Below are 23,324 nucleotides of genomic sequence, written 5' to 3'. Positions count from 1 at the left end.
TGGTTCAATAGTATGGGCCCAAACCATAACCCCTCAGAGTCACAAATGACGAAGCTCCGCCAATGAGGGTGGGCTGATGGACTCTTTACTTATGACACAGTGGTGTATCAACTATTCGACGAGGTCCCCATTTTGTTTGTAGCTCCTAAGTGGCCTTCGTTCTAGGTTGTCGGACTGAGTACCTTTTTCTAGTTGTTTTCAGTAGTGTTAACTACCCCTTCAACTACTCTAGACAGACGTCGTACTTCCTGGCTAGTAATCATAGGCCCCCAAAAGGGTAACACTCCTTTCATAATGTCAGTGAAATACTGCAGTGGAGTATCGGTCTGATCTATATCGGTGGTATCTATCACCCTTTTATTTCTCCTAATAAGCACGCTACGTTTATCTAGTCGATGAACCTTGTGATAATTAGAAGGGGCAATATAGACTGGAGGGTACAGGAAGGACAGATAGCAACATCCAGTCCAACCTCGGGGAAGCCAAGTATAGGCACTTTCTCCACAGACAAAATATATATTAGGAGAGGTTAACAACGGAGGGCTGCTAAAGGTATGCAACTGATAAGTGTAATTACATTGGCTTTCTCCTACTGATATGTACCCTACTCCTTGAACACAAAACGCAGAGGTACTGTTTAATACAAGCACTGGAATAGCCTTATCTTCAGTAACGTTACGGTCCTGAAAGTGTCGATAATATTGAGTGAAATTAAATTCAACAAAATCCAAAATTTCATTTTTCAACCAAGTGGTATTTTCATACGTTATATACATATTCATATAAGCATTCGGATCTAAGGCTCCCTCTCCATTATTCCCATCGGGGTTGAATCCTTGATGAACCTCAATATATGCTAAAATCATTTCATAATTTTTCTCTGAAAACCTTCGAGCGTCCACAGTGTAATGCATATACATCATAGAAAGCAATTTGAACCAAGCCGCGCAACTTCCCAGATGACACAAAGGTATGGATATAAATAAGTTGTGCTTGTGCATAACAGATGGTAAAAGACCACAAACCCAACAATTTGTAGTATTGGTGGCACTGTGTGCTTGATGAATCATTTCAATGAATGCGTTTTTCACATAGGTCTGACGATGCCTTACCTCATGAGGGGCTAAAGTATGAAACATATGTTCCGGAGGTGGGGTAATTGTTCCTAAAACAGTATGCATAGGGTGGCGAAATTCTAAATATATGAATACTCCTAGTAATATAATTAGCAATATTGCTATAGTGGCTATAAATGCAATTTTAGCACGATTGGTCCAACTAGAAAAAACAGGCATATATGCAGAAAAATAGCGTGGTACAAAAGGACGTTCCTCTTCAGGAACAAAACTAGCAAAGGGATACATGCTAACTAAAAGTCCAACAATAAACTAGGGCAATGCAGTCCAACCTGCCAGAGGGTGCTTCTTTCCTGTATCCGTTTAGAGCCTCACAGGTAGGCTCCTATCGTTCATCACAGACAATACCAAAACAAACTTCTCACGTTGGAGTTATGTTCTCACACAACCCTTGAAGAAAACACAACCTGAGCCCCTTTAAACATGATATTCAGTCTTTCTTTCTGAACAGAGCAAACAAATGTTCAAGGCTATCAGCGCGTTCAGTCCAGTGTCTCACTCAGTACACCAGAAGCGTATCTAACAGACATTCATAGCACAGTTCTGTACCCTGTCACTCAAGTCTCTCCCTATCTCCCACCATGTTCACCTGGTGCACCGTGTTGTTTTCTGGGCCGCAGGATGTATCGAGTATGGCCAGGCACTTCTTGATCAGAGAATAAAATAGAGGATGACGAATCTGGTGAAACAGGGGTACCGAGAGCCTCTGGGTTAGCTGTAGGAATAACAGAATCTGGGGCGATCAATTGTGCTGATGACAGAGCCCCTTCCGAGCCCAGTGCACCTTCTCCTTGCCCTTCTCCAATTACCTGGGCATCAGAAAAAGGGATGAGTCGAGGAGCTCACTCACTTTCTTGAGTCAGAACCCCGTCCTGGATTCGCTGATCATATGGAAGCGGGAGGGGTAGTTTTTTCAGGTGTGACACATGAATCCAGTGTCGCTTGCCGTTCACTTTTACCACCGTACGCGTGGCCAACAGGACTTGAAACGGTTCAGACCAATGAGGATCCAAACTGGATTTTCGCTGATAGTTATGGACCAGAACCCACTGTCCTGGTTTCAAGCGATGTCTAGGACCCTCCGGCAGGGGCTGCAAAACTGCTGGAGCCTCTTGATGAATTGTGAGCCCTGGGGTCTCCAGGCCCTAAGGGGGTAACGTGACACGAGCGGCTGGGCACCCAAAGGCCGGTGTGTTAAGCGACCATACAACACACGCATCCTCTGAAGCAGTAAACGCACACAATAATGGACGCCACACAAAAAGGTGAATGCAAATTAATGAGATTTTATCTAATCAAAGGAGCACACACGGTAATCTTGGAGGGCAATGTATCTTAACTTGTACACATTAACATTTGCATTCCAGCTTCTCATTACCTGTACACTTTAACATGTGTATTCCAGCATCTCATTACCTGTACACTTTAACATGTGCATTACAGCATCTCATTACGGTTACCTAAGCAATCCCAGCAGTATGAACTTCCCTAGTGCTGCGGGCCGGGGTCTGCACACGTGGCGCTACTGGTGTCTATGAAGAAACAAAGGCACATGAGCATAACTCGAGGTCGTATAATGTTTGCCTAGCACCCTGAGCATAAGCGTTGTGGGTACAGGAAGCGCCTCGCACTTGGGACCTCCACTGGCGCCTGGAGCGCTTGAGACCACAGACTGAGGTTACCCACTAATTGGACTTAGCACGCTCTGAGCGCTTGTGAATGCAACACAGGGGATCAGCGCTCCTTAGACTTAGAACGCCTTGCGTACTGGTGAATACACAGGAATGATCAGCGCTACTGAGACATAGAACGCATTGAGCACTGGCGAATGCAAATGGATGATCAGCGCTATTTAGGCATAGAACGCACTGAGCAATGGTGAATACAAAGGAATGATCAGCGCTACTGAGACATAGAACGCATTGAGCACTGGTGAATACAATTGGACGATCAGCGCTACTCCAACATAGAACGCATTGAGCACTGTTGAATACAAAGGAATGATCAGCGCTACTGAGACATAGAACGCATTGAGCACTGGTAAACACAATTGGACGATCAGCGCTACTCCAACATAGAACGCATTGAGCACTGTTGAGTCCTGCGAACGGCAGTCCCCAGGAGAGGGTAATCCCACGGAGGGGAGACTCACAATTACGGCGGGAAATCCCACGGAGGGGGGAAAGTCACAGTCTCTGCATGCGGTGTCGTTCCCACTTGGCAGGGGGCGCACCGGGCCTTCCCACGACTCCCGGGGAGCAGGGGGGGGGCGAGTCTCAGGCCGCCACACGGCCGCGCTATCTCCCAGCCCCCGGGGGTTACCTTGGTCTCGTCGCTCGGTTCTGCTCCGGGCCCTTCTTCCGATGCGCGCAATGGCGCGGGACACTCCCGGACACTCGCTCTTCCTTCTGACGCTGCGACGGCAGTGGCGGGGCCCCTGGCTTCTCCGCAGGCCCCGACTTAGCACTGACACTTCCCTGAGGCCTACGGGCCGCGGCGGTGATCACGTTGCGGGTCCTCGCACCAGGGGGGGTCACAAATTAAGCGGGAGCTCGGCCAGCTCCGCGCTCGACAGCAGATCCGCACAGGGGGCCACAGGTCAGGTCTGGCAGCGCAGGAAACACAGCGCCAGTACCTGGTCGATCCCCAGCAGTCAGGCAATCAGTCGTTTCATGAAGTTACAATATTCGCTTTGGCATGAAGTTTCAGGATGTCGCTTCTGCAGTTTCAATATTCAGTCTTTGTGGCGCAGATGATACTGGCGCCCTTGGGGTTCTGTTCCTTGGGGGGTAGGGGATGAGTTGGCGACTAGGTCCTTCCTAGTCAGGCTGGGCAGAGGTTGCCTGGGTCCTCCTACTGCTGGGCAAGATCAGTGGGTTTCACAGGATCCCTCACTCACTTAAGAGGCAGCACCTAAGCCCTGTCACTCTCAGAGGCATAAGTCCCTGGCTAGGCCCTACCGCCTACACTCCGGCATGGATTCTCCAGCTCTGCTTCACCCCAACTGGCCAACTGACTGGAAAAAGTTCCCTCCCTCACTTATGTATCCCTAGGTCAGGTGACCTCTAGCCAAGGCGGCAAAAGTAAAAACCACACCTCCCTTCTAGAAGGTTCCAGCACATTCCAGGAGCTTCCCCATTCTACCTATGGGACAAAAAAGGCGGGCTGGTGTCGCAACATTGTTGTGGGGTTCCAGCCAGCTCCTGGCAGCTAGGGTGCTACTATGAAAGACCACTCTGCAGTAGCCGGGGTCTGTGGCAGCCATCTTGGGGAAGGGAGCACCTGCACCTTAACACTGGTTGGCAATGAAAAGGCGCCCGGAGACCTAAGTCCAACATCAAAATGAGGGTGGAAAAAATGAGGCACGATCCAAAAAATAGATGGGGAGACTACCCTAGGGCTGACAGGTCCAACACGCGTCCCCCCCAGCCGAAAGAGGGGAGAGCTACCCAACCTCTAGGGAGTTCTCATCGCTAAGGCGGATAAACCTGGAGAGACCGTCAGCATTGGCGTGGTCAACTCCGGGCCGATGTTCCACCCGAAAGTCCATCCCCTGTAGGGAAATGGACCACCTCAACAACTTGGGGTTTTCGCCTCTCATCTGCATGAGCCAGCGAAGGGGGCGGTGGTCGGTCTGGATAAGGAAGTGAGTTCCAAAGAGGTATGGCCTCAACTTCTTCAGAGCCTAGACCACCGCGAAGGCTTCTCTCTCAATGGTACTCCATCGCCGTTCCCGGGGGAGGAGTCTTCTGGATATGAAGGCCACTGGCTGATCCTGACCCTCAGTGTTGAGTTGCGAGAGCACCGCACCTATGCCGTGCTCTGAGGCGTCGGTCTGCACAATGAATTCCTTGCTGAAATCCGGTGTTGCTAGTACTGGAGCGGTACACACCGCATGTTTCAGCGTGTCAAAGGCTTCTTGGCATGCAGCTGTCCATATGACCTTGCGAGGTTGCTTCTTCGAGGTCAATTCCGTCAAGGGGGTTACGATGGTACCATATCCCTTGACGAACCGGCGGTAATACCCAGTGAGGCCGAGGAAAGCTCGGACCTCTGTTTGGGTCTTGGGGGGCTCCCAAGCCAAGATGGTCTCTATTTTGGCCTGGAGGGGTTGCACCTTACCTCCGCCCACCAGGTGTCCCAGGTACACGACAGATCCCTGTCCAATCTGGCACTTGCTGGCTTTAATTGTTAGGCCAGCACGTTGCAGCGCCTGCAATACCTCCTGGAGGTGTTGCAGATGCAGGTGCCACTGAAGACAGCTATGTCATCCAGGCAGGCCGCTGAGAAGGACTCCAGGCCAGATAGTACCTGATTCACTAACCGCTGGAATGTGGCCGGAGATTTTTGAGCCCAAAGGGCATCACTCGGAACTGGTAGTGGCCCTCGGGGTGGAGAATGCTGTTTTCTCCCTTGCTCCATCGGCCATGGCAATCTGCCAATATCCGGATGTCAGATCAATGGTGCTGAGGTACCGGGCTGCTCCCAGCCGGTCCACCAGCTCGTCTGCACGTGGGATGGGGTGAGCATCTGTCTTCGTGACAGAGTTCAACCCCCGGTAGTCCACACAGAACCGAAGCTCCGGTGTCGTACCCGGTGGGGCCGCCTTCGGCACCAACACCACTGGACTAGCCCACGGGCTGCTGGAAGGTTCTATCACCCCCAGCTCCAGCATCTTTGCCACCTCACGCTGGATGCTATCTTTCACTCGGTCAGAGAGCCGGTAAGACTTGTTCTTCACCGGGGGGGCTGTCCCCTGTGTCCACATCATGGGTACACAGATGAGTGATTCCAGGCGTGAGGGAGAACAACGAGGCGAACTGTCCCAGGACATGGCGGCAGTCCCTCTGTTGCTCTGGGGTCAAGGATGGGGAGAGGATTACACCTTCCACTGAACCATCCTTCTCTTGTACCGCTAGAAGGTCAGGAAGAGCTTCACTCTCTTCCTCTTCGCTCCCATCCGTCACCAACAGGAGAGCAAGCTCTGATCGCTCATGGTGCGGCTTCAGGCGGTTGACATGGAGCACCCTGAGGGGCTGACGGGGGGTCTTCAAGTCTACTACGTATGTGGTCTGGCCTCGTCGCTCCACAATGTCGTACGGACCAGTCCACCGGTCCTGGAGGGCGCAAAGCTCCCCAGGCTCCATGACCCACACCTTCTGTCCCACGTCCAACTCGACTGTCCGAGCGTTGCGGTCATACCATTCCTTCATCACGGTCTGGCTAGCCTCCAGGTTCTCTGAGGCCGCCTTCCACAGCTTGGCCATCTGGCTGCGGAACGCCAACATGTAGCTGACAATGTCACGGGGAAGCTTCTGCAAAGTCTTCTCCCACCCCTCTTTCACTAAACTGAGGGGACCCCTAACGGGATGGCCATAGAGCAACTCAAACGGGTTGAACCCGACTCCCTTCTACGGTACCTCCCGGTAGGAGAATAACAAGCAGGGGAGGAGGACGTCCCATTTACGCCTCCAGCCCTCTGGCAGGCTCCGGATCACACCCTTCAATGTCTTATTGAAGCGCTCTACAAGTCACAAGTCCGTTAGTCTGGGGGTGGTAAGGAGTGGAGAACCGGTAGGTCACTCCGCACTCCTTCCACATGGTCTGCATGTAGGCCGACATGAAATTGGTGCCCCTGTCCGACACCACGACCTTGGGGAATCTCACTCGGGTAAAAATCCCCAATAGTGCCCGCGCCACCACCGGTGCAGTGATGGTCCTCAGAGGAATAGCCTCGGGGTACCTTGTGGCGTGGTCCACCAAAACCAGGATGAACCGGTGTCCCGCTGCGGTCGGAGGGTCCAATGGCCCAACAATATCAATACCGACCCTCTCAAAAGGGGTCCCGACCACGGGGAGCGGTTCCAAAGGGACCTTCAATTTAGTCCCAGTCTTGCCACTTGCCTGACAAGACTTACAGGTCTTGCAAAAGGTGTCTGAGGCAATCCTCATCCTGGGCCAATAAAAATGAGGGACCAACCGTGCAAAGGTTTTCTCCTGGCCCAGGTGTCCGGCTAAGGGAATCTCGTGCGCTAACTCCAGCAGGAAGGCCCGGTAACATTGGGGGACCACTATGGCCCTCGAAGATCCATGTACCGGCACCCTGGGCTCACTGTATAGGAGACCATCCTCCCAATACACATGATATCCTCCCATCTCCTGACTGGCCACTTGGGCTTCGGCCTGTCGCAGCATGCCTTCAAGCGTGGGGCACGCCCTTTGTGCCTGACAAAATTCCTCCCGGGTAGGGCCTCCACCCACATGCCAGTCAGCAAGGGTCGGCAAGTCCTCCACGGGAACGACATCCACCTCCACGGACTCCGGGGGCACCTCTGCGGCCTCCCCATCCATCTCACGGGGTGTGTCCTTTACCACCTTCTTCTTTCCTCTTCTGGTGTTGGGTTGGGCCATTATTCCAGGCTCCAACCCAAGGTGAGTTTCATGCTGGGCAGCCATGGACCGCGTGACTACGCAAGTCCACCCTGGTAATCCCAGCATCTCGGTGTGAGCTCGAAACTCGACATCTTTCCACTTGGTGTGCTCCAGGTCATTCCCTAGCAAGCACCCCACAGGCAAGGCAGGGCTCACCGCAACTCTTAGTAGGCCTTTGACTCCTCCCCACTCAAATGGAACACGAGCCACTGGATAGTGACTCACACTGCCGTCAGCCAATACGGCCGGATGGAACTCCTCAGGGACTACTTAGTCTGGGGACACCAGCCGCCTCACTACAATGGTCATGCTGGCAGCTGTGTCCCTCAGAGCCTCCACCTCCTCCCCGTTAATTCTCACCCTCTGCTGATATTTAGCAGTGTTCGGGGGCAGGGACACTACGGGGACCACCTCTCTATCCCCGAGTGAAACCAGGGTCAGGCCTGTCCACTCCCCTTCCCTATCTAAGGGCAGCTCCACCCCAAGCGCTATACTACTCACCCCGGGACTTTTCCCGCCCGTTGGGGCTGGGGGTCGCTTGCGACACTTGGGATCTCCCTTGTAGTGTCCAATCTCCCCACATTCGTAGCACCGCACAATCCTTGGCTGCTGACTCCTGTCAGGGTAAGTGGGTCTTGTGGAATTGGACGGGAGTGGGGTTCCTACTCCCTTCCCAAACTTATTTTGGGGGCCTTTAGAGAACTCCACCTTTTTATCTCCCCCCTCCTTCTTCTGGGGGAAACCCTGTCCGCCTTTCGAGCCATCTCCCCCGGGGCCCTTGTGAGACACCCGGGTGCTCACCCAAATATCTGCCTCCTCCGGAAGCTCACGGGGATCCATCAACTTGCGGTCCACCAGATGTTGGCGCAGCTCCGGAAAGCACTAATCCAAGAGGTGCTCCCGTAAAAAAAGATTGTACACCCCTTGATAGTCCTGCACCTCGCTGCCACGCACCCAACCATCTAGTGCCTTTCTCGCATAATCAAATAAATCCACCCATGTCTGTGTGGACAGCTTATGGCTGCCACGGAACTTCTGCCTGTACCTCTCGGGGTTAAGACCAAACTTTTTCAGTAAAGCCTCTTTCATGGGGGCATACCTGACCTGATCCGCCTTGGCCAAATATAGCAGGGTGTCCCTGACATTGGGAGGTATATACCGATATAAACCACCTCCCCAATTACTCTCGGGTACCCCATGGGCAGTCAAGGCTACCTCGTATGCCTCCAACCATTTAGCAATGCCGTCCCCCACTGTGTAATTGGCAATGACTTCCTTAGGTAGGTAGAATTTTGACTCGTGAGACTCTTTAGGTATGCTGCCACCATTGTCCTTATTGGACGCATTCAATTGGAGGGCGCGCAGCTCCAACTCTTTCAGCTGAAGCTCGTGCGCCAGCTTCTTTTCCTCCATTGCCCATCTCTTGTTCTCTCTTTCTCTTTCCCTTTCATGTTCCAATTTTGCTAGCTCCCACTTTAATTGCCTCTCTTCCCTCCTGTCCTCGTACTCCTCTGGAGACGCGCTCCTCCTAGATCCTGTCCTACTACTGGCCCCAGAACGTCTCCCTGGGGGCACATTTTCAGACATATCCACATTAAGTATGTCTATTACTTCTTGGGCGCTCTCCTCCTGAGGTGCATCTGACGCCTCCTGTCCCTCATCCTCTCTCCCTTCTGGGTGGGCCTCTACCCATGCCCTTATGGCGGTGCAGAGTTCCGGTCCTTTGGCCTTCCGCACACCAGGCACCCCCATCCCCTGCCCGAACTCTCTCAGTTGCTTTACAGTCTACCCCTCGAGGTCAGCTAACCGGAATTCCATCGTGACAGGTGGGGACCTAGATACTAAGGAAGAAATTCCTAGGATATGTGTGACAGTTACCAGCTAACCAGGATTCTCTTACACTCTCAGTCTGGACTTTGGAATCAATAAATGCAGCAAATAATGGTTGCAGAGCTTTGGAACAACAGGCGTTTAATTGTGGCACCCTCCGCTTCACGGAAGGGTGCTGTATGGTCACAGGTCCTAATATCCCACCGCTCGCCAACAATGTAAGACCTGGGGTCTCCAGGCCCTAAGGGGGTAACGTGACATGAGCGGCTGGGCACCCAAAGGCCAGTGTGTTAAGCGACCATACAACACACGCATCCTCTGAAGCAGTAAACGCACACAATAATGGACGCCACACAATAAGGTGAATGCAAATTAATCAGATTTTATCTAATCAAAGGAGCACACACGGTAATCTTGGAGGGCAATGTATCTTAACTTGTACACATTAACATTTGCATTCCAGCTTCTCATTACCTGTACACTTTAACATGTGTATTCCAGCATCTCATTACCTGTACACTTTAACATGTGCATTACAGCATCTCATTATGGTTACCTCAGCAATCCCTGCAGTATGAACTTCCCTAGTGCTGCGGGCCGGGGCCTGCACACGTGGCGCTACTGGTGTCTGCGTAGAAACAAAGGCACATGAGCAGAACTCGAGGTCGTATAATGTTTGCCTAGCACCCTGAGCATAAGCGTTGTGGGTACAGGAAGCGCCTCGCACTTGGGACCTCCACTGGCGCCTGGAGCGCTTGAGACCACAGACTGAGGTTACCCACTAATTGGACTTAGCACGCTCTGAGCATTTGTGAATGCAACACAGGGGATCAGCGCTCCTTAGACTTAGAACGCCTTGCGTACTGGTGAATACACAGGAATGATCAGCGCTACTGAGACATAGAACGCATTGAGCACTGGCGAATGCAAATGGATGATCAGCGCTATTTAGGCATAGAACGCACTGAGCACTGGTGAATACAAAGGAATGATCAGCGCTACTGAGACATAGAACGCATTGAGCACTGGTAAATACAATTGGACGATCAGCGCTACTCCAACATAGAACGCATTGAGCACTGTTGAATACAAAGGAATGATCAGCGCTACTGAGACATAGAACGCATTGAGCACTGGTAAATACAATTGGACGATCAGCGCTACTCCAACATAGAATGCATTGAGCACTGTTGAGTCCTGCGAACGGCAGTCCCCAGGAGAGGGTAATCCCACGGAGGGGAGACTCACAATTACGGCGGGAAATCCCACGGAGGGGGGAAAGTCACAGTCTCTGCATGCGGTGTCGTTCCCACTTGGCAGGGGGCGCACCGGGCCTTCCCACGACTCCCGGGAAGCAGGGGGGGCGAGTCTCAGGCCGCCACACGGCCGCGCTACCTCCCAGCCGCCGGGGGTTACCTTGGTCTCGTCGCTGGGTTCTGCTCCGGGCCCTTCTTCCGATGCGCGCAACGGCGCGGGACACTCCCGGACACTCGCTCTTCCTTCTGACGCTGCGACGGCAGCGGCGGGGCCCCGGGCTTCTCCGCAGGCCCCGACTTGGCACTGACACTTCCCTGAGGCCTACGGGCCGCGGCGGTGATCGCGTTGCGGGTCCTCGCACCAGGGGGGGTCACAAATTAAGCGGGAGTTCAGCCAGCTCCGCGCTCAACAGCAGATCTGCACAGGGGGTCACAGGTCAGGTCTGGCAGCGCAGGAAACACAGCGCCAGTACCTGGTCAATCCCCAGCAGTCAGGCAATCAGTCGTTTCATGAAGTTACAATATTCGCTTTGGCATGAAGTTTCAGGATGTCGCTTTTGCAGTTTCAATATTCAGTCTTTGTGGCGCAGATGATACTGGCGCCCTTGGGGTTCTGTTCCTTGGGGCGTAGGGGATGAGTTGGCGACTAGGTCCTTCCTAGTCAGGCTGGGCAGAGGTTCCCTGGGTCCTCCTACTGCTGGGCAAGATCAGTGGGTTTCACAGGATCCCTCACTCACTTAAGAGGCAGCACCTAAGCCCTGTCACTCTCAGAGGCATAAGTCCCTGGCTAGGCCCTACCGCCTACACTCCGGCATGGATTCTCCAGCTCTGCTTCACCCCAACTGGCCAACTGACTGGAAAAAGTTCCCTCCCTCACTTATGTATCCCTAGGTCAGGTGACCTCTAGCCAAGGCGGCAAAAGTAAAAACCACACCTCCCTTCTAGAAGGTTCCAGCATATTCCAGGAGCTTCCCCATTCTAGCTATGGGACAAAAAAGGCGGGCTGGTGTCGCAACATTGTTGTGGGGTTCCAGCCAGCTCCTGACAGCTAGGGTGCTACTATGAAAGACCACTCTGCAGTAGCGGAGGTCTGTGGCAGCCATCTTGGGAGAAGGGAGCACCTGCACCTTAACACTGGTTGGCAATGAAAAGGCGCCCGGAGACCTAAGTCCAAGATCAAAATGAGGGTGGAAAAAATGAGGCACGATCCAAAAAATAGATGGGGAGACTACCCTAGGGCTGACAGGTCCAACATGAATGGAACGAAGATCTTTAGTCAAAGCATGCAAATAGTCTGTCAGCATAGGATACTCTATATCAAGAAACGTTCTGGGTCTCGGGACGCCCCAAACATTAGCAGGGCGCCCAAAAATGACCTCATACGGAAACAAACCAGAATGAGAATGTGGGGTAACTCGTATTGACATTAACGCCAGTGGCAGAGCATCTGGCCACCTCAATCCAGTACTTTCTTGAATTTTAGCTAATTTGAGCTTTAATTTCCCATTATACTTCTCGACCAACCCAGTGGACAGGGGTGTCGAGCCACATGGAATTTCTGTTTAATCTGTAGTCCATTACATATATGTGTGATAAGTTCTGCATTAAAATGTCTTCCGTTGTCACTTCAGATCACACAAGGCAATCCGTAGCGAGGGAAATACTCCTTTACCAATGCTTTTGCCGTTGCCAAAGGAGTGTTTTCTTTTGTCGGGTAGGCTTCCACCCATTTACTGAAAGCACATACCACGACCAGGACATACTTCAAATTGTTAACGTGCTCCAGCTGGATATAATCCATTGAAGCACTTCAAAAGGCAAAGATAGTGGTGCAAAGTTTTCACTCAGAACAGGCTCCCTGCCCCCGGATTATGTCGTAAGCAAACCATGCAATATTGTACCAAATGAGCAGCGGTCTTAGATATATTGGGATTGTACCATACAGGATCTAATAATGCACAAATGCCTTTCACCCCAATATGAGCTGAACCATGTGCCATTGTCACCACCGTATTCACTAATGCATTAGGCAACAGCCACTGCTGCTTTTCTGTCAGATCAATCCAACAACCATCTGCATCTAATTTCCCTATTCGCTCTTTCCAGTGAGCCAGTTCAATAGGGGTAGCTTCTTTCTGTATTTCTTTGACACTCTCCATGGTATTATCAAACATCTCTGTTTCAGCCACCCACCTAGCAGAGCTAGTCACAAACATTGAGGTCAATTTGGATTTCACATTTTCCTTAGCTACTTGATTGGCAAAGGCATTACCCACCCCCACAGCATCAACCACTGTCGTGTGTGCACTACATTTGACTACAGCCACTATTTCTGGTAACGTTAATGCTGTCAGTAATCGCAAAATTAAGGGGCCATGCTGTCTTCGCTGACCATGAGAAGTAAGAAAACCTCTCTCCGCCGACAGTCAGCCAAAACTATGAGCCACGCCAAAGGCGTACTGGCTGTCGGTGTAAATATTTACTCTCAGTCCTTCATTTAACTCACAGGCCCGAAACAATGCTACTAATTCAGCCGCCTGTGCTGACTGATAGGGTACTCAAGAATCCTCAACTATAGTGTGAAGAGTAGTTATCGCATATGCAGCAGTTGTCGTGCCATCTGGTAACTTGAAACAAGAGCCATCGACGTACAACTCCCCTTGAGGGTTATATAGAGGAGTGTCAGTCAGGTCCACCCGTCCCTTCGTTTCTTCCTCAGTCTGAAATATACAATCATGAACATCATTGTTCTTTTCATTCGAAGGGAAGGGTAGTAACGTGGCAGGGTTCAGAGTGGCACATCGTTTAATCGTAATGTGTGGAGCAAAAAAAGTCAATTCGTATCCAGTAAGACGCGCACTCGTAAGGTGCTGTGTCTTTGTTTTGTTCAATAATGTATCCACAGCGTGCGGTACCATCACTGTGAGGCCAGTGTTCAGAACGAGCCCTTCCGACTGTCGAATAGGCACCGCAACCGCAGCAGTAGCTCTTAAACAGCTAGGGAGTGCTCTGGCGACGTTATCCAACACCGCCGAGAAATAGGCACAAGGTCTCTGCTTACCACCAAATCCTTGTGTTAACACAGAAAGCGAGCAACCATCCACCTCGTGTACGTAAAGCACAAAAGGTTTCCGGTAGTCTGGAGTACCAAGAACAGGTGCAGAACAAAGCACAGATTTCAAAGAGTCAAAAGCATCTTGACAAGCATCAGTCCAAGGTAAAGGTTCATGCACATCTTTAGTGATTAAATACAGAAGAGGTTTAGTTAGGAGGGAAAAATTAGGGATCCATTGGCGACAGTGAGAAGTTATGCCAAGAAATGCACGAACATCACGCTGAGTACGAGGTACAGACATATTAAAAATGGTAGTCACACGCTCAGGGGTTAGTCTCCTCCCCTCTTTCTACAGTAGATGACCGAGATAGGTCACCTCCTGTCGACAATATTGAAATTTAGAAAGGGATACTTTATTGCCATTGGCAGCCAAATGAGACAATAATTGTACAGTGGCCTTCTTACAACCTTCCTCGGTATCAGAGGCCACTAACAAATCATCTACGTATTGCAAAAGCACATTACCAGGGGGCAAGACCAAATCATCCAACAATGTTTTCAAAGCTTGACTATAAATACTAGGACTCTCTGTGTACCCCTGGGGAGCACGACAGAACCGGAAGCTGACCAGACAATGAGAAGCCAAAAATATGGCAGCTATCAGGATGAATCGGAATGCTAAAGAAAGCATTTTTTAAATCAATCACAGAGAAATATTTTGCAGTAGGAGGAATCATAATGAGAATAGTAGTGATGTCTGAAACCACAGGGTATTGGGGCACCACTATTTTATTAATTTCACGCAAATCAATCACAAAACGATAGGTATCAGTATAGTCAGGATCGCTTCCAACAGGGGCCCTCTTTAAGATAGACAAAATGGGGCTGTTGCACACATTAGCAGCTGTCTCTTCCACCACACGCCTTTTTACCAAATCTTGTATGATGGAGAGCAAAGCCTTCTCGGCTGCCGGAGAAATTTTGTACTAAGGTATACGCGGAAGCCGAGCATTTTGCTTCAAAGTAATAGAAACGGGTGGAATCTTTAATAATCCTACATCTGTGTCACCAGTGGCCCACAACGTTGCTGGAATAGCCGCAAACTCAGGAGGGAGGGGTTCCTTTTTAGTGAAACACTGCAAAGTAGGCTTCCCAAGGGAATAAATAGTCAAGTAAATGCCATCAGGTGAACAATGAATCTTAGCATGTAATTTCTTCAACAAATCCAAGCCCAACAAATTTTCACCACAATGGGAAGTCAAAAGAAACGGGGAATCTATCGTAACAGGACCAATTGTAAAAGGAATAGGTTTGGAGATGGGGCTCACCACCGGAATTCCCGAGAATCCTACAGAAACATTATTGTGCCCGGACAGAGCAGCCCCTGGGACCAGGGAACGAGAAATAGAACTATTCATTGCACCCGTATCGACTAAAAACTTTTCAGATGTCCCTATCAAATGCGCCTCTACAGAAGTTCCTTGCTGATCAACGGGTACTGACACCTGGCCCTCACTCTGTCCATGGCTATCCTATGTATAAGCATACCCTTCGGTCGCGTCCATTGCACACTCCTCATTATAATACTGCCTGCCTCTTGGATTATCAAAATAATTATTTTCTTGTCCAACTTGCGTCGCCTCTTCTCGTCGCATATCACTGCGATCCACACTTCCCCGACCTCTTCCTCTACTCTTCATAGCCCCGTTCTGGTCCGGCAACAACGGACACTGAGATCGCCAATGCCCTTCCTCCTTACAATAAGAACACTGATTTATTCCCAAAACGACAGCCGGCCCTCAGCCTCGTCCAGTTCCCGCCCCCCTCAGGACGAACCCTCTACCGCCTCTCTCTTTGCCTCGTCCTTGAGCAACTTGTTGCAACAACACTCATGTTTTAAGATCCTTCGTTCTCTTTTCCGTCTTATCCTTACTTTCAATCTCTCTATGTTCGTAATATTGGGCCATACTCAATATTACCATAGGCGTGGAAGTGGTCCAGGTACTTTCAGCGGCTTGTAGTCGTGCAGAGACTTCTGGTAACAAATTGGTCACAAAACGATTAACAAATAATCGTATACCGCCTTCCAACGATAAATCCTGTCCACTAAAATCAATGAACACGCCCTCAAATCTAGTGAAAAAATCAGAAACACTTTCATCCTTCTTCTGTTTACATGCGGTCAATTTGTTCCAATCCACCTTACGAGGCGGAATTAAGGAATGCATGTAAGTGATAATACGGCCAGGTAATGACAATAATTCAGGTCTCGGCTTATCTCTAGGCTTACGATCCTTGTCCCAATCTTTTATCTGCTCCCATGTTCCGCCTAATTCTTGAGCATGGTCCTGATCATGCACCTGACGCCATACGTCAATGGGAACTAACAATGCAAAAAATAGCTCTATGTCAGCTAAGGTCATAACGGCCAAAGAGGCCAATTCTGTGAGTTCTTCATAATAAGCCGTGGGATTCTTACGGGGATCAGGTAATTGTGATTTTAACAAGAGGACTTCACTCCTCTTCCAGGGGGTGTAAACCCATTGCTCCTGCACTCGGGCCTCTACAAGAGGTCTAGTCACCATGCCCCGGTCATCCTTTAGTTCCCGTATTTCAGGATGAAAGATAGGATGAACTTCTCACATAGGATGCTGAGTGTCCCACGAGGGACACTTTTGACGCATCCGTTCTCGATAATTTAATAAAACCTCCACATTTCTATACACTTCATCTGGTCTAAGTTCAGACTTATGAGCCCGGTCCCGGATGTCATACATCACTTGGGGGGCCATCCCTCCTGGAAAACACTGTTCCCAGAGAGTAATAATACATGCAGCCATGTGTTTCAAAGCATGTTGCTGCATAACAGGCTCATAGTCTCGAAGCGTGTTTCATATATCAGTTATAGTGTAAATAGGCTGTCGCATCCACTGGGATGACTGATTCTGAATCATCTGTTTCTCATTCTGTCCTACAGCCGAACGGGTAAACAACTTCCATGCGTCAAGATCCCCCGGAGCACGAAATGGAGTCGAAACAGCTGGAGATGGGGTCGTGCTCACAGAAAGGGAAGCCGACACAGGGCTGGGGGGAGACAAAACAGTTGTGGACATAACGGAAGACGGCAGTGTAACAGGCCATAAAGTAGCCGTTTCAGACACTGTGGGAGACAAAACAGAGGATGTTCCCGGAGAGGCAAGAGAAGAGGAAACAACAGGGGCGGAAGCTGAAGGGGCCTGTACTAGAGTTGGGGGAACAACGGGATATATACGCTGCGGAGCATAAGGTGGAGGTGGACGAGTATCCAAAAAATCCTCTATCTCATCTTCCGCTTCAGTCCTAGCCACATAGGTCTTATCCACTTGCAATCTAAATTGTCTGTCTGCACAATCAATTCCTTGTTCGGTTTTTGCTTTATCATAAGCTATAGCTTTCCGCGTAATCGTCTGATTTCCTTTCATCCTACATACTTTCTCCTCCCGCATATGTCTACGCTTTGCCTCCTTCTGCCACAGGCTTAGGGAATCAAACATTGACTGTCGACTTCGTTTAGAAAATAATCGATCCTGCAGAAAATGTATCTTTTTCTCATCAATAGACCCGGTTGAGGGCCATTGTAATTCCACATTATCTTTAGTGTATTTATGCCATAGTGTATTAAACAAGAGAGGTGTAATACCATGCTTTACATACATATCATAACTTGGGCTGCCCTCAGGCGGGGCATGTTGACTTTCAGCCAAACGTGTATCATTATGGCAGCAACAACATCCAAAACAACTCAATCTGCTAAAACACGGCATGGTTATTGTCGTCACGCGTTCCTCATTCGATCATAAAAATAAACTTCCAAACATGGCCATGTTCAAACATTCGCAAAACATACAACCTCACGCTCATTCAAACATACACAAGACAATAATATATATATACATACAAAAATATTCAAATTGACGTCTTTTCAAACAAAGAACAGAGCTCGTTGACTCCTGTTCGTGGAGAATCAGTCATATTCAGATTCCAAGACCGACAGATACCAAAATCAAGCAGTCCAAAGACTATCAAGAGACTGTCAGACAGGTATAACCACAGACCGACCTACAGACCATCCCGCAGCCTTCCTGGTTCACTCTTGGGACTATTCTGACTAAGCCCACTTCATTAGCACCGCTTCAGATGTGTTCCCAAGGCTACCCAGGTACAGCCACAGGCTTTTCCGAGAGCAGTTCGGCCAGGTGCGCACCACACGTGCCACACCGGGCATCCGATCGGCGTCTCTATTATTCACAAAAGGTCCGTGGAGCATCTATACGTGCAGCCACCACAATGCTGCCCCGTCAGACCTTCAAGATTCTCCGTGGTACACGGACCACCAAATACTTACTCAGTTAACTACTTCAAAAGCACTGCTCAACAGTGCATGCCCAGAACGTAAAAACAATTCCACTCACCTGGTGCACACAGGTACAATTGCGTGTTCTCCACTGCCAACACCTGAAGAGCAACATTGTCAGCTCCTGGGTTACGCCCGTAGGACTCCGGTGAAGGGTCACTAGCAGCTGGGGATACTCTGATCGTGAGAGCCGAGTAAGTTCATACCAAAGATGGCTACATTTCAAAAGGATGCGTTTTCCGTCCATCCGCTCGACCAGAATTACCCCATGTCCTTACCACCCGTTTACGGGGAGGACGACCCAATCACGGAGTCCCGGCGGAGTCGCCAACTGATGTACCATAAAAATAAACTAAAGGACTATACCTACCAATAGTCCCAATACCATTACCCAATAATCAGTCAGTTGGCAGTGAAGAAGGTTCAATCGTTTATTAGACAAAAATACTCTATAGAGGAGCCTCTCTGAACCTCACGCATCAGGTGCGCCGAGAAGACTGTTGGCTCGTATTCAAAAATGAGGTTATATACTTTTCGATTCAACGCATATAATCACGGTAAAAGGAACAACACCAGTTGGCCCTAGAGCTCCAGGAAAGGACCATATATGGCACACATCAGACCAGTGCAAAGGCTTGACTATCTATTACTGATGAGGTCAGGAGGGGTGACTTCCTTTCGTCTTGGTGCCTGGGAGTGTAGACACAGCACCTCCAGGAATGCGCTTATCACCCCCAAAGCCAGATGCGACCTTGAATCTTAGAACAGTCAAATAAACAGCCTACCTTCAGCTGCTACCAGTAACTCAAATGAACTGGGGCCTGACAACTGCACGTGATCAACACGTGATCATGGCCCGTGCTCGAACATATGTTCAGAAGATGGCATCTGTATGGTTCTCGGCCTACTTCTTTTAGAAATAGATAGACAGGGAGGAAATAAACAAGTTTCCTCCACGCAAAAGCATATATATATATATATGTATATCAGACAGGGAACGTACGTATAGATGCATCATGCTAACATAATATAGGTTTGATACTCCTTATATACGAGAATTCTACTTTTTATCCCTCAGGATCCCATTTGATAATAGGTGCACTTGTAAACATCTTGTAAGAGGGAGATCCAAACAATTAGGGCAGAGCGTGCTGTCACTGTTCAAGTTTGCCACCACTGGGCACCTTTGAAGGTGAAAATCAAAATCTATAAGCCCAGGTGTCTTTTGGTAGCTACCTCTGGTGCAGGTATTTTTGGGGTTTTGTGACTCCACATTGCTGCAGATTGATGGAAACAACTTCCTGCGCAGACTGCTCCGACTTCCCAGATCTATACCTGCTGCAATATGCCATAAAGAATTAGGCCTGCAATATCTAGGGTACTCCATAAAACTGTGGTTACCAATTTAGAGCAGATACGAAGCATCACTTGATCAACTGATAATCACTGATTGTCTAAATTTAGATAAAGTCTCCAGCATCAAATGGCTGTCATATGTGAAGGTCCAATTTTATTTAGTTGGACTAACAGACTTTTTTGACAATTCATTTAATCTTAACCTGGCAGCTAGAGCTTCTGTTAAATCTGACCTGCTGGCTGTCCTGGCAAGAGAAAGAGCAGCAGCTGAGTGGGGTAAGAAAATGGTGGAGCCCCACATCCCCCTAATCACAACCAATCATATGGAGCAATATTTGCGTAATGTACAGAGCTATCAGAGGCACTATCTGGTAAGACTCCGCCTTAATATGGCCCATTTATTGGTGTATTATCCATCAGAAGCTTATTGTGATAGAGACTGATAGCCCTGCACCTCTAATTCAGTATTCACTCAGTCGCAGCTGCACCTTTTCTTTTCTTGAGATTTATACAGGGCCCCAAGGAACAAAATGTAACCCACCCTACTTAGAACCCTTAATATCAGAATGTGCAGACCTGCTCTATATCACTTACAATTGTTACAATCTGAAATTGTGTGCTTCACAGTTTATAGGTTATTCCTATCCTAGTAAGGCTGTGCAAACTGATTGGCAAGCAATTGTCGTTGCTATAAATAGAGGGCAACTCTATCATGGTCCTTGCAGAGGTCACTAGCTGCATACATTAATGGAGTCAGGCCCCCATCTTTATCGCTTACTCTTTTGTTAAAGTGCTTGCCTTTTGCTCCTGTATCTGATTTCATTGCTCACAGCTTAACACTCATTTGTAGAACTCAACTAGATCAAGCTAAAAGCCATCCAAAAAAAAGCTGTTCGAATTTATCAAGTCCCAATCTAACAATCATCCTAAACTCACGGCTCCGGGTCAAGGGACACTGCCGAACTGTGGAGAATTTGCTGTTTTCTTCAGGGATAAGTCTTCCAAGATCGAGTCTGATCTACGCTCAGCCCGGGATCAACTCTCGAGTGGTCTACTGAACACCCTATGCCCCTCAGAGTCGAGTATCACTGAACATACTCAGCCCTTCCGCCCCAAAAGCAATGCATCTTGGAGCCTGTTCGAAACTGTGGATGAACCCACTATTTGTAAATTGTTGTTGACTTTGAAACCTACTAATCACTACAACGACCCTCTGCCATCTAACCTTTTCCCGGAATTGAGATCCGCCTTACCGCCACTCTGGACGACGATCGTCAATGCCTCTCTTATGCAAGGTGCTATTCCGGATTGCCTTAAATCAGGTCAGGTTACCCTGATCCTTAAGAAACCAAATGCGGATCCCACGGACCTTCTCAACTTTCGCCCAATCACTAACATCCCCACCTTGGCAAAACTCTTGGAGAAATGTGTGCTTGCCCAACTTTTGTCATCACATTGAACATTTCCAACTCCTGGACCAATGCCAATTGGGTTTCCGCCCAGGTCATAGCACAGAGTCGGCACTAACGCACATTGTGGATGATGCACTTAGAATGCTGGATCACAATGAGTTGTGCATACTGATTCTCCTGGACCTTTCGTCAGCATTTGACACTGTCAAACATGATCACCTAATTGACCTCCTGGAACACAGGATGGGGCTGTCTGGCCCGATATTAGGCTGGTTCTCTTCATTCCTTCAGAACAGATCCCAAAGTTTCAAGGTGGACCAATCCCTGTCCCACCCTACACCAGTCACCTTGGGGGTTCCTCAAGGTTCAGCATTGTCCCCCAGGCTCTTTAACCTGTACATGGAGCCACCAACAGAAATTCTAAAATCATCCAGCATTCGTTATCATATGTATGCGGATGATACCCAACTATACCTGAAGATCTCCTCCCCCGAAGACATTCAGTCCCTCAACTCAGTTCTGCTTGAAACACAAAGCTGGTTGACACGCAATCACCTGAAGCTTAATGCGCTTAAAACAGAATTCTTACTGATCTCACGCCACAACCAATCCCTCATCATGGAACAATGGTTAAACCAGCTGACTGCTCTTAACTGCAGACCGCATCTCGTGGACTCGGCGTCATCTCTGGGTATCATTCTTGACGAAAACCTGAACATGCAGAAGCACATCAATTCCCTCACCAAAGGAGCTAACTTCCAACTCAGCTTACTTATGACACTCAAACCCTTCCTCCCTGCTCATGACCTTAAGGTTGCAGTACAAGCATTAGTGATCTCAAAGCTGGACTATGGTAGTGCAACACTTTGCGGCCTGCCTAGAATGACGACGGCTCCTCTTAGGGCTTCCCCCAATTCTGCTGCTAGGCTTGTAATTGTAAAGAAAAACAGTTGTTCTGTTGGGTGTAAAAACTATTTCTTAGACAACAGAATAATTCAGAGAGTTATTCATCAAAATACTCCATTCTAAATTCAAGGAACACATATAAAAAAAAGCACAAACGCAACACAAGTTGGTGGGTATTGAGTTATTTTATATCAATTAAATCGTTTATGAATACCCAAAACGATTTTGAACAAGCTGTCAAACACAAGGTGAAATATAATTTGATATGTGACCAAGTGACATATTGTGCTCAGTGATACAGAAGTGGTGCGTATTATGTACAGAGTGACCAAAATATTGTACAAGGGAAGCAAAAGGCCAGAAACGAGAAATTAATGACTCTGCAGCTTAAATGAATTAGTTTTTTTCGCGCAAAGCCTTAATCTGGACCAGGGAATATCGTCGACGTTTCAACCCAAGATCTGCACTACTAGGTAGTCAACACGGGTCTTCATCAGGACAAGGGTAGGGGAAGGGATGACAGCCTGCGAATAGTAAGGTGCATGAATCAGGTGTGTTCCATGTCTGTACACTAAAGTTGTGTGGTAGGTAACTTAAGTGGTGGCAGAAAACTCACCTACAGATGCCTAGATGGGCATTAGGAGTGCATAAGTATGTGCACCACCTTATCCCCGTCGTGGTAATTCTAAAAATAAAGGAGGAGAAGAAGGGAGTGGCATTTAGAGATTTCCATTAACGATCTGCCGGGGATAATCTGTGTTAGGTGGTTGAAGAACTCACCGGAGTCCATATGGACGCGGGTAGGACGTGATTGCCCAATCGTCTTCGAAAAGCGCACTCGGGAGCTTACAACATCCCGGTATTGATCACCGGCTGATTCTGTTAAACAGAGGGGAGACAGAACCGAAGGGGATTAGACTAAACCTTCTGGTTCAACCATGTAACCTGTTTACGGTTTTGTTGCTAAGAGACTCACCCAGTTCCGTGTTCTGGTCAAGGTTTTAAATTACTTGGTTCGTGTGAAAGAATGCTCGCGCTTTGGAGCTTTCTTGTGGCAAGATGGTTGGTTCTGTTGGGAAATCGGGAGGGGGAATAAAATTAGACCCACTTATTTCAACGTTTGACAGGGGGCACCCGCACCATCCCTAAGAGCCCTCCTGATGCGCTTACCTCGATTGATTACTTGCGGCACCTTCAATCGCGGGTCGCGTGCTCAGGCGTTAGTCCTGGCATGACTGTATGATTCCACACAAAGTCTACGTGTCAGGCTACAGATATGCCTGTCAGCTCGTAAATGAGGTGCACGTGTGTGTCAGGTAGTGTGGAGCAGCAGCAGAGTGCTGACTCTCTTGGTTGCCAAGCAACCGAATGCCGTGTGGGAGTGTTGTGTGGAGCACGTCCCGGTGGTACGTGTATGCCTAGCGTCATGCGGAGCTGCAGCCGAATGCAGGCTCGTCTGGTTGCTACGCAACCATTTACAAAGCCGTACGTGGGGCCCAGAATCTAGTTAATATAAAAGCGGTTTGGAACATAAAGTTCCACATAGCT

General features: G+C 49.1%; 1 long non-coding RNA gene across 2 annotated transcripts in view; it reads right to left on the bottom strand.

Annotated features, from left to right (window-relative positions):
• The window catches only part of LOC146785348 (uncharacterized), a 282,652-nt gene extending 259,541 nt beyond the window's left edge, over positions 1 to 23,111 (bottom strand). The window contains exons 1-3 of one of the 2 annotated variants that reach the window (XR_014970968.1): positions 22,947 to 23,111; positions 22,753 to 22,845; positions 22,557 to 22,655 (exon numbers count right to left, since the gene is read on the bottom strand). This is a non-coding gene — a long non-coding RNA (uncharacterized LOC146785348). The remainder of the gene's footprint in view (positions 1 to 22,556; positions 22,656 to 22,752; positions 22,846 to 22,946) is intronic. The other variant, XR_014970969.1, reaches the window with a different exon arrangement.
• Positions 23,112 to 23,324: the final 213 nt, after the last annotated feature.

This window comes from Triturus cristatus, chromosome 11, assembly GCF_964204655.1.
Source record: "Triturus cristatus chromosome 11, aTriCri1.1, whole genome shotgun sequence".
NCBI lineage: Eukaryota > Metazoa > Chordata > Amphibia > Caudata > Salamandridae > Triturus > Triturus cristatus.
This window is presented reverse-complemented; position numbering and strand designations above follow the sequence as displayed.